Source organism: Haliotis rufescens, unplaced genomic scaffold (genome assembly GCF_023055435.1).
Source record: "Haliotis rufescens isolate VD_foot unplaced genomic scaffold, xgHalRufe1.0.p SCAF_72, whole genome shotgun sequence".
In the NCBI taxonomy this organism is placed as follows: Eukaryota; Metazoa; Mollusca; class Gastropoda; order Lepetellida; family Haliotidae; genus Haliotis; species Haliotis rufescens.
Genome location: NW_025964364.1, coordinates 41,117 through 53,012, shown reverse-complemented (window position 1 = coordinate 53,012; position 11,896 = coordinate 41,117). Strand labels below are relative to the sequence as shown.

The window sequence follows — 11,896 nt, the reverse complement described above, 5'->3', positions numbered from 1 at the left end:
TAGTGCCCCACTGGTTCCATCAAGACACTCCACTGAGCTACATGATGCATCCTACTGCCCCACTGGTTCCATCAAGACACTCACTGAGCTACATGATGCACCCTAGTGCCCCACTGGTTCCATCAAGACACTCCACTGAGCTACATGATGCATCCTACTGCCCCACTGGTTCCATCAAGACGCTCACTGAGCTACATGATGCACCCTAGTGCCCCACTGGTTCCATCAAGACACTCCACTGAGCTACATGATGCACCCTAGTGCCCCACTGGTTCCATCAAGACACTCACTGAGCTACATGATGCACCCTAGTGCCCCACTGGTTCCATCAAGACACTCACTGAGCTACATGATGCACCCTAGTGCCCCACTGGTTCCATCAAGACACTCACTGAGCTACATGATGCACCCTAGTGCCCCACTGGTTCCATCAAGACACTCCACTGAGCTACATGATGCACTCTAGTGCCCTGCTGGTCCAATCTCTAGTGCGGTATGGGCAGTTGGCATCATTCTTGTCTAACCAGGTACATTCCATCACATGAATGTCGGTATCACCAAACATACCTGTTAAGATCCAGGTACGAATTGATCTTCAACAACCCATGCTTGTCATGCGAGGCTGGCTCACTTGGTTGATGCATGTCATCATTTCCCATTTGAGTAGACTGTTGCTTTTGATGTCGATCACTGGGTTTTCTCGTCCAGACTCCCTCATCTCATCTCATATAGGTAGCATATTGCGGAGTGTGGTGCTAAACAACAAACAAGCAGCACATCACACATATATACATAATACAACAATCCCAAGATGATCTCTATATATATGACCTTTTGTGATATTTACATTATTAAAGTAATTCTGTCCTCAACATGTAATAGTATTGACATGATATTGATTTCAATCCTTATCACACATGACTTCATAGTTTTCATTAAGTTGTAAATTTATAAAAAGTATGAATTGTATTGTGTCAGTCACCTGTGTCAGTACATGAGTCACTGGTCCAAAGCCCATACTAGTGAATTTCTGAAATATCATTCTCTAAAGTTCTCCAAGAAAAGTAGTTTTCCCTGCTAAAGCCATCATTAATAAAAAAAGCTCAAACATTATATAACTAAAGGAGAAGCATTTCCGTTACCTCCAAGTTAGTCATGACCCATCAGCATAGACTAGTGTGTACATTACTAGCAATACAGCATTGTGTTAGTATCTACACAAAAACATGCTCATATTTGTTTGTTTGTTGTTTAACGCCACACTCAGCATCGATCCACGCAATTGGGATACGATGGCATGCATCAATCAAGTCAGCGAGCATGACCAACCAATCCCTTTAGTCGCCTCTTAGTCAAGCATAGTCGCGCCTTGCGGTAAGCATAGTCACCTTTTACTGCAAGCATGGGTTGCTGAAGACACAGGTCCATACTCATGTACACAATGTGATACACAATTCCATACAGATGTGATACACAATGTGGTACAGATGCGATACACAATGTGGTACAAATGTGATACACAATGTGGTACAGATGTTATACACAATGTGATACAGATGTTATACACAATGTGATACAGATGTGATACACAATGTGGTACAGATGTTATACACAATATTATACAGATGTTATACACAATGTGATACAGATGCTATACACAATGTGATACAGATGTTATACACAATGTGATACAGATGTGTTACACAATGTTATACAGATGTGATACACAATGTGGTACAGATGTGATACACAATGTGATACAGATGTGATACACAATGTGGTACAGATGTGATACACAATGTGATACAGAGGTTATACACAATGATATACAGATGTGATACACAATGTGATACAGATGTTATACACAATGTGATACAGATGTGATACACAATGTGGTACAGATGTGATACACAATGTGATACAGAGGTTATACACAATGATATACAGATGTGATACACAATGTGATACAGATGTTATACACAATGTGATACAGATGTGATACACAATGTGTTACAGATGTTATACACAATGTGATACAGATGTTATACACAATGTGATACAGATGTGATACACAATGTGGTACAGATGTTATACACAATGTGATACAGATGTTATACACAATGTGATACAGATGTGATACACAATGTGTTACAGATGTTATACACAATGTTATACAGATGTGATACACAATGTGTTGCAGATGTTATATACACAATGTGTTACAGATGTGATAAACAAAGTGGTACAGATGTGATACACAATGTTGTGCAGATGTGATACACAATGTGGTACAGATGTTATACACAATGTGATACAGATGTTATACACAATGTTATACAGATATTATACACAATGTTATACAGATGTGATACACAATGATATACAGATGTGATACACAATGTTATACAGATGTGATACACAATGTGATACAGATGTTATACACAATGTTATACAGATGTTATACACAATGTGATACAGATGTGATACAGATGTGATACACAATTTGATACAGATGTGATACAGATGTTTTACACAATGTGATACAGATGTGATACACAATGTTATACAGATGTGATACACAATGTGATACAGATGTTATACACAATGTTATACAGATGTTATACACAATGTTATACAGACGTTACACACAATGTGATATAGATGTTATACACCAATAGAATCTCCCTTGTTCATCAAACCTACTTCCAAAATGCCACTTTAAGAAGTTAACCTTTGTGCCTCTCAATGTTTTAACCAACATGTAAAAGCCTGACACATAACATTACATGAAGCAGATATCTTCCATACATAGATAGCATAAGGGGTCTCGGAAAGTTAGTTCTTGAATGTGAATGGTAGAGCAAGGCCATTATGGAGTACTCAGAATGACTGTGAATTTGAATGTCTTACATCATTAAATGGGTTGATAATTAACCCTTCCAAAGCGTAATATTGTATCTTTTCTGCGGGCCATCAAATGACCGAGGGTAGTTCTGCCATATTACAGCTGTATCATACTATTATACATGGCATTTTTTAATTATTTTATATACAGATCTACTTAACAACAATTTAGTTTCATTAATTTACATGTGTATGAGTCCTGATACATGTACTTAAAGACCACTGTTTGGATTGTTGTTGGTAGAAGTAATTCGTCATTATACAGAGAGTCGAAGCTAATTCTGAAAATTAGATTTAATTATACATTGACATCTAAGTGCATTTTATAATCAGTCTATGCCAACCTTAGGAATGTGAAAGTTTAATTGGGAGCTCTCACTCACTGATGTTGTTTGTCAGTGACAAAGATTCCTTGAAAAAAAAACATACAAGCACAAACAGTCCAATTCTGATTAATTCTTCCAAATAGTGATGTTGGTATTCTTTGTGAAACCATCTTGAATATCTTAATCCTAGCTGTTAGACGTTCTATATAAACACTATGTGCTGAAACTTTCTTAGTGACTAGGGTTTCAGCAGCTGTCATTTGCACTTCTGAATAGACAAAAGGTGGAATGTTTAACTTTAAGCATTCTACAAGCTCATCCTCTATAGGGGGCCCAGTCATCTAAGGTGCCGGATTCGCTGTGCAGAGTTGCGTCCCTTGGACACGCCAGAAACCTATGATTGTGGGTTCGAATCCTGGTTTGCCCCAATTATGTTTCGAGGTTGGTCAGCACCATACCTGTGCTCGTTGATTTCACCGAAGTGGTAAACGTCTGACACCTGCATCACTTCGGGCTTTCCTTGCATATTAAGCTGACACGCAGTGATTAACTGGAATACTGTTAAAGCGGCATTAAACCCAACTCACTCTCATTCACTCATTCCTTTGTTAAGATATCCAGGAGTAAGTAGACCCTGCAACATATAACAACCTGACTGTTCTGTGACTGACTTATCTCATACTGAACCAGGGACAAGCTCGGAGACAAATATTAGGGAGCCACTTGGATCGCACCCAACAAGACATTTTAATGTAGTAGTAGACTTATAATCCCCATAAAGCTGACTTCGGCGTCCAAGAGCACACAGAATCGGAGTTCTTAACTCTGTACCATTAGTACAGTCGTGCCTCGTTTATACAGACACTTGCGTCATTTCACAATTCGTCCGTATAAACGAATTTCTGTATAACTGAAACCAGCTTCTTACTAGAAGAGTTACTTCCCTTCAATTATGCCACTCATGACAGATGACAGAGCAAACAGATACATCCACTCAATCTTTATTCAAGACATACACGTTTCAAAAAATCTGTCATGGAAGTTTGAACTTTGCCACATTTTGAGGTTTGAATTTTAAACAATAATTCCAAATTGACCAGATCGCCTGTGTTCCTGTAATATTTCTCAGAAATGTCCATTTTGCCACCAAAACCGCGAGCTTTCTCTTTCAGCATTTCATCCTTAACGGGCACATTACGACTTGTCATGTCACACAACCAAAGATATAATGCATCTTCCAGCTTCTGGTGTTTTGCTACACGGGATCGTGATAAGTCATTTGAATTTTCCGGGACATTTAGCCACTTCTGTTTGTCTTTTAAAATGTCACCAATTGTCGATTTTCCTATGGTATGTCCAAATTCAGTGCCATAATGCTTACTGGGTGTTTTTCCTTAAACAGACAAATTTCCCTTTTTTCGCGTGCTGTAACTGCGTGTTGCTTACGTTTCGCTGGTTGACAGGCCATACTCACAGTTTGAAGTCACAACTTTGACCTCTGACCTCCACAGACGCCATATTTATCGAATGGGATTACATGTACAACAAGTATTTGTCACAAAGTGACGAAATGTCCCCCGCCTGTATATACACCATAGTACCAAATATAAGACAATCCAGCGATGAGTTCTTGAGATATTGCGGCAACACCGTTTTCCAACTCCAAAAGCAGATTTGCCTGCTGTGACCTTGAAAATGGGGTCAAGGTCACCAAAAAAAACGATTGGTGTCTGCGGAGTCTGTATATACACCATAGTTCCAAATATGAAGACAATCCAGTGTTTAGTTCTTGAGATATCGAGGCAACACCGTTTTCCAACTCCAAAAGCAGATTTGCCTGCTGTGACCTTGAAAATGGGGTCAAGGTCACCAAAACCGACTGGTGTCTGCGGTGTCTGTATATACACCATAGTTCCAAATATGAAGACAATCCAGTGCTTAGTTCTTGAGATATCGCGGCAACAAACAGGTGGGACGTACGGACGGACGTACAGACGTACGGACGGACGGACGGTCGTGAATACTATATCCCCCTCTTCGCGCTTTTGCGCGGCGGGGGACAATAAACAAGCTCGTCTCAAACGTAACTCAGTGTCACTTGGTTAATTGACTTCTCACGAATCAAAGGATTACCACCAGCGGAAGGATTACCACCAGTGGAAGTGTATTGTCCGGGTAAGTGAGACAATTTTGTGTGCATTTCAGTGTTTTGCGTATACAAATGACCATCCGGTTCCGGAAACTGAATTTCCTTATATACGGAATATATATATATATAAATTTATATAGTAATTATTTCGTTTTGAATGAAAATCGTCCGGGAACTGAGGTTTCCGGATATCTGAAGTCCGTATAAGCAGGGCATGACTGTAATAACAACAGACATTGGAAAATCTTCTTTGTATTCTCCAGTCATGTTAGAAATGTTGGTGTCTCTGTGTGGCCTAGTTTGAAGTACATGTGTTCCACCCAGGCATTAAAGACTGGCATCACAGATATATCTTTGAAAACAAAGTTGTGCTTCAAGGCAAAATAAATGAATTTCTTCTCAGGCAATGGGTTTTGCAAATAGAGTGCGGTCAGGCAGGCAGTGTATTTTTTTTATTTTTGTTGTTGTTGTTGTTGAAACTAGTACGTAACCAAACAAGCATGAAATACTCACATCCCCCGCCAATATGACATGTCGGGTGTGTGCAATGCATTAGCTCCTGTGAACTATGTTCACTGGGCCTTTTTGTAAAGAAATATAGTATGTTTTTCAAGATCTGCTCCGGAAACGAGGACTACCACCATTTTCAGTCTAAATCAAAGTCGTTGCCATGGAAACTCGAAAAATAACTTTTTTTAAAATCCCAAACTATCAGAAGGGCACCAGTTCACCACTAGATCTATCTATGTGCCAAGTTTGATGAAGAAATATGATAGTTTTCAAGATCTGCTCCGGAAACGACGACTACCGCCATTTTCAGTCTAAATCAAAGTCGTTGCCATGGAAACTCGAAAATAACTTTTTGTAAAATCCCAAACTATCAAAAGGCACCAGTTCACCACTAGATATATCTATGTGCCAAGTTTGATGAAGAAATATGATAGTTTTCAAGATCTGCTCCGGAAACGAGAACTACCGCCATTTTCAGTCTAAATCAAAGTCGTTGCCATGGAAACTCGAAAAACAACTTTTTTAAAATCCAGAACTATCAAAAGGCACCAGTTCACCACTAGATCTATCTATGTGCCAAGTTTGGTGAAGAAATATGGTACGGTTTTCAAGATCTGCTCCGGAAACAAAATGTGACGGACGGCCGGAAGGACGGACGGAAGGACGGACGGACGGCACGCATTCTTATATCCCCCTTCCACTTCGTGGCGGGGGATAATTAACAGTTGTGTACAATCAACCTGGGAAAGGGCCTCCCTACATTAATGTATTCCTTGATGAGTAAAATACTGGAATAAAGTATCTGACTACCGATGGACTTGGAATATTTAAGGATATTTTACTTTCTTTTTTTAAAAGGAATTATAAACATAATAGGTTATGGCAAATCTCCCATCATCTGGAAATACAACCGTTATGCATGTAATGCCAGTGTAATACTTCAATCGGTCTTTCAGTTTTCCCGTTTTACCCTTGATGGTCTCCACTTTTTCTTTCATGTTCTTTGTCTCCTCATCCTACTGGTGATCCAACCATTCAAAGCTGCAATGTTCATTTGTTGTTGTTCAACCTGAGCCTGTCCAAGTCAGCCAGTGGGGAAATCCCTGTAACACAAAACTTGCCTTAAGTTTAGAATATCACATCACATACATTTGATAGTAAACAATACAAATCTACCTTAAGTTGACTTGCAGAAGCTGATCCAGGAGCACTAGAGAGGGATACAAGTGGTCAGTCAGACTGTCTCCCATGGGATCATCCATGAGCACAATGTTGCTCTGAACTCAGTACCTTGTGTGACTGTCCCGGGCAGCAAACACGGCTCTGCATCTCCTCAGCACTGACTGGATAGGTGTACGAATTCTTTCCTGCGGAATTCTGTGCCATGCTGCTTGTAAAAGCGTTGGCCAGTTGTGTGAGTGTCTGCGGCATGTCCTTACGTTAACATTGTCTGACGATCGAGTTCATCCCAGAGGTGTTCGAATGGGTTGAGACCTGAAGATCTTGACGTCCAGGGCAAGTCGTTGATGTTGGCATTATGAAGGTAGTCTACCATGACCCGAGCTGTGTACGGTGGAGTGCTGTCCTGTTGAAACAGCTCCCTCTGGACAATGATTGGAAGAAGATGACATTGAAGAATTTTATTCATGTAGCGATTTGAATATACAATGTGGGGCAAAACGCTCATTTCAACGATAAACACCTTGTCTTCCATCTCGTCGGTGAAAAAGAAATTGTGATTCATCGCTAAACCACACTAGTCTCCAGTTTCTCAAATTCCAAGGCTGTAAGATTTGGCACCAACTTAAGTGTCGCTGTCGATGGAACTGTTGGAACAGGGACGATAACTGGTCTTCTGGATCGGATTCCAGCCTCGCGAAGATGAGGGTCCTGACAGTCTGGTCCAATATCCTCCTCAAACCAGGGATGCATCCTGCAGTCTCCGTAGCTGTGGCATTGCGATGACATAGGTGGAACAGTCGAATGTAGTGATCCTGTGCAGGGGAGGTAACTCTTGGTCAGCCGGTTCTTGGATGGTCTGCAGTGGAATTGAAGTGTGTGTATCGGTCCCAAAGATGGCAAATGGTGCTGTGGTGGACGTTGAAGTGGCGTGCAACAGAAGACTGCGATTCCCCTCTTTGGATATGTCCTTAGGCCATGTTCCGATCGGCAGTGCTGATTCTCAGGATTTTCGAACATGGAAAATGTTGACAATTGAATGACAAATTATTGGCTTATGCGTGCCTTTTTATAGCCACTACCACGAATTATGAATGCCATAAGTTGCACATGCATTTTGCTTTACTGTTTTCTTCCATGACATTGCATTTTGGCTTATGTTTTCTGCGGGGGTTGAAACCTGTACTGGCTTTTTTGCTTTTTATACAACTATTTTTAAAGTGAAAACTTTCTTTTGCCCGTTAGTTTACAATATAGCTTGTATGGGGCTAATCCTTAATGAATCTAAATTGAAGTATTTGCTGAATGTTATTCTAATATAGGACTTTTGTCTTATTGAATAGTATGTCTGGGAGATGGGTTCCCATTACCTCAGGCTAGAATGTATCAAAAAAGCTGTAAGTGAAACTACTAATATTTTGTATCTGCAGCAACAACAATTTTGTATCTGCATTTTTCCTGGATCCTAATATGTATTACTTCCTGTTCTATAATGATACAAAATTTTGTATAAATGTCGTATCCTGATAACTTATAAAAGCACTTGCTGTGGATCTATTTATTATATGAAAACTATGTATAAATGTTGTACAATGGTAGTATAGCAACAAGAAGAACACCCTGAGTCTGAGGGTCTGCATCCCCGTACCACGTATGTCATCTTGGTGTACAGTTGCATTTATGATTAGGCCATACTTTTTTATTTTCAATAAGAGGTGTCCAAAGCTTTCATATTGTTGTTCATACTAACTGGAAGTGAACATAGTGCTACTCTTTTCATGCTTATTTTTTGGTACAATAATATCCAAAAACTTTCCATACCAGGTACAGATCTGTCATACCCTTGAAGCTACAGACAGTACCGTAGACCCACCACACATGCAAGGAACGATCGCATCGCCTGAACACACCAACGTATGGCTGTGACTGCACGTGAAATGTTAGGGTTGTGAGCAAATATAAGGCGGTAGCGCGCATCAGTTAGTTACTTGGTCAGAGTTCGTTAGAGGGATGGTGTTAGATGGTGTTAGATGGTTAGAGACATGGCGTTAGACATGGCGTTAGACAGCGTTAAGACTCCCTTAGGAGTAACTGTTAGAATTAGCATTACATGTAGTTTCTTACATTTGAGGTTGATTCATCTTTTCTTAACATAATAACAGGTAATCACGTTTAGTTCCTTATAGATCTTCATAGTTTTATAATAGGTTATCACGTTTAGTTCATTGTTTCATTCAAAAAAGGTAAGTCATTCAAATTTACGATTAGTTTTCATTTTAAGTTAAACCACGCTCAAATATTCAGTTCCACTGCGCAACACTGTGTAAAACATTATGCTGGACATAAGGAATCACGGTTTAGATAATCAAAACTTGAAGATATTACTCCTTAATTGTAGTGGTCCTAACAATACAGCAACAAGAAAAGAGCTCAAATATTTTGCATTCCAGATGTTCTTTTCACAAAAGAACAGGAACAATCAATTAAACAACAATGGGGATACACTGAATGTTATATAAGCCCGTTTAAAAGTAATGCAAGAGGAATGGCCATTCTGTTTAATAATAATATTGAGTTCAAACAGTTGTTGAAGCAGGAATTAAAGTAAAGATTATATCTATTCAATAATAAATGTATATGGTTCAAATAGCGATAAACCATATTATTTTACAAAAATAAATGAAAAGGTTGACATTTTAGACAGCGAAAGAATCATTCTCTGAGGGGACAGGAACTTAGTGAAGATACCCTCAACTATAAACATGTCAGCATGTAAACCATCCTAAATCTCAACAAGAATTGCAATTACTAACCTATCAGACTTAAAAGATCCATGGAGAGAATCTCCCCCTCAGCATGGACGTTACACCTGGCGGCAACCAAATCCTTAAAACAAACACACTTAGACTTTTTTCTTGTTCCTTCTAACACTATGAATTCTGTTATGGAAACAAACATTTTGTCCAGTTCAAATTCTGATCATTTAGCAATTTCCATTGAAATAGCACAATCAGATCCACAAAAAGGTAAAGGTTTTGGGAAGATTAACAATTCACTTCTTCACGACCAAGCATATACAGTCAAGTCTCGTTAATCCAACACTCGTTAATCCGACACTCGGCTTTATCCGACACAAATGATGGGAACCGATTGAATCAGTGCTATTTAGTCCCGTTAATCCGACATTCTCGCACTCCGACTCCGACACACCTAATTTGCAACGAATTGCCGAAATCACTCATTAATCAGTCTCGTTAATCCGACACAGTGATCAGCGTACTCCCTGGTCATCTGCCCGCGAGTACACAACCCCGTGTTTTGACACGCACTGGCTGCAGAGATTAACTTAACAATTAACAGGAAAAGCTATTCAAACCTGTATGTACAAAGCTATACAAATGTAGTTTACAAATTGAAGCCAGATAAATGTGCATGAAGCCAGTTTAAAATACGAACAGGTATATAAAACATGGTCGACTGGTATGTAAACAAGAAAGCATGGATGACTTCATTAATATTCAAAGCCTGGCTACTGATCTTGGATCGGCAAATGCAATTGGAGCAACGCCACGTGGTATTGCTGTTGGACAACGCCCCATCCCATGCTACTGTCAACATAACTAATGTGAAATGTCACTTTTTGCCACCAAACACCACATCGCACATTCAGCCACTAGATGCCGGGATCATAAAGAATTTCAAGCTTTATTATAAGAAACAGCAAATGAAATTACACCTCGACAATGTTGATGCTGAAGAACCACAAGCCCTAGACGTCAAGCGAGCAGGGGACTTTGATAAATGTGCCTTCAAAATGTTAGAAACAGAAAACACTGACAGACTATTTTAAGTAGATGAAGCAAGTTGTTAAGACAGTAGCACTTGCATTTACAAGAGGAAACGTGTGTCGTTGATCATGTGATAAATTCAGTGAGTAATGTCTCTATTGTTATGTATAAATGGGAAAATTATTATTATATTTGCACAGTCATTAATTATAAATTAAGGAATGAATGAATAAACAACATAACAATATTAATATTTCATTTTTAATGATTTTATTACAAGGTACACACGGTTATTATCTATCGTGAAGACGTCCGATTTTCGATCACAAATCACTTAATTTCGTTAATCCGACACAATCATGTGCAACCAACGATGTCGTATTAACGAGACTTGACTGTATAGCACTTATAAAAAAGACAATAAACACTACACTTGAAACATATGAGAGTAATCCCAACCTAGACAATCTCAACTTTTGTGGGAGATGTTTTTGTTGGAAATTAGAGGAATAACAATTCTGTATTCATCAAGATAAAAGAAAAGCCTTGGGAAACAAGCTTGAAACTCTGTAAGAAGAAACAGACAAAGAATAAAACATTGAATCCCAGAAAGATGTTCTAATATATATTAATCATGTAAAGTTGGCCTAAGGTAAATATAAAGGGGCTGCTCATTCACTTACTGTATTCATTGAGCATAGGGAAAAAACAAGTAGATATTTTCAACATTTAGAATTTAGAAACTTTCTCCAAAAGTTGAAAATTGAACTACAATGACAGGATGGATCAATAAATAAAAATAAGAAGGAAATATTAGAAGAAACTCTATTCTAGTGATGAATTTACACAAATTAATCTAGAACAGCTATTTTGGGAAGAAAATATACCAAAACTTGATGAATAAATTTCATTAACTTTGGAAAGGGAAATTTCATATGAAGAAATGCTCATAGCTCTAAAGAAAATTAAAAATTAAAAAAGCCCAGGCCCAGATGGTTTTACTGCACAATTTTTAAAATTCTTTTGGAACGTCTAAGCAA

At 38.8% G+C, this 11,896-nt stretch overlaps 1 long non-coding RNA gene and 1 pseudogene across 2 annotated transcripts in view; both read right to left on the bottom strand.

Annotated features, from left to right (window-relative positions):
- Positions 1-3,179: 3,179 nt before the first annotated feature.
- LOC124126473 lies at positions 3,180-5,894 on the bottom strand (annotated as a pseudogene).
- A 744-nt stretch (positions 5,895-6,638) lies between these two features.
- The window catches only part of LOC125376731, a 28,626-nt gene continuing 23,368 nt past the window's right edge, over positions 6,639-11,896 (bottom strand). For both annotated transcript variants that reach the window (XR_007219221.1, XR_007219222.1), the window contains exon 3: positions 6,639-6,992. This is a non-coding gene — a long non-coding RNA (uncharacterized LOC125376731). The remainder of the gene's footprint in view (positions 6,993-11,896) is intronic.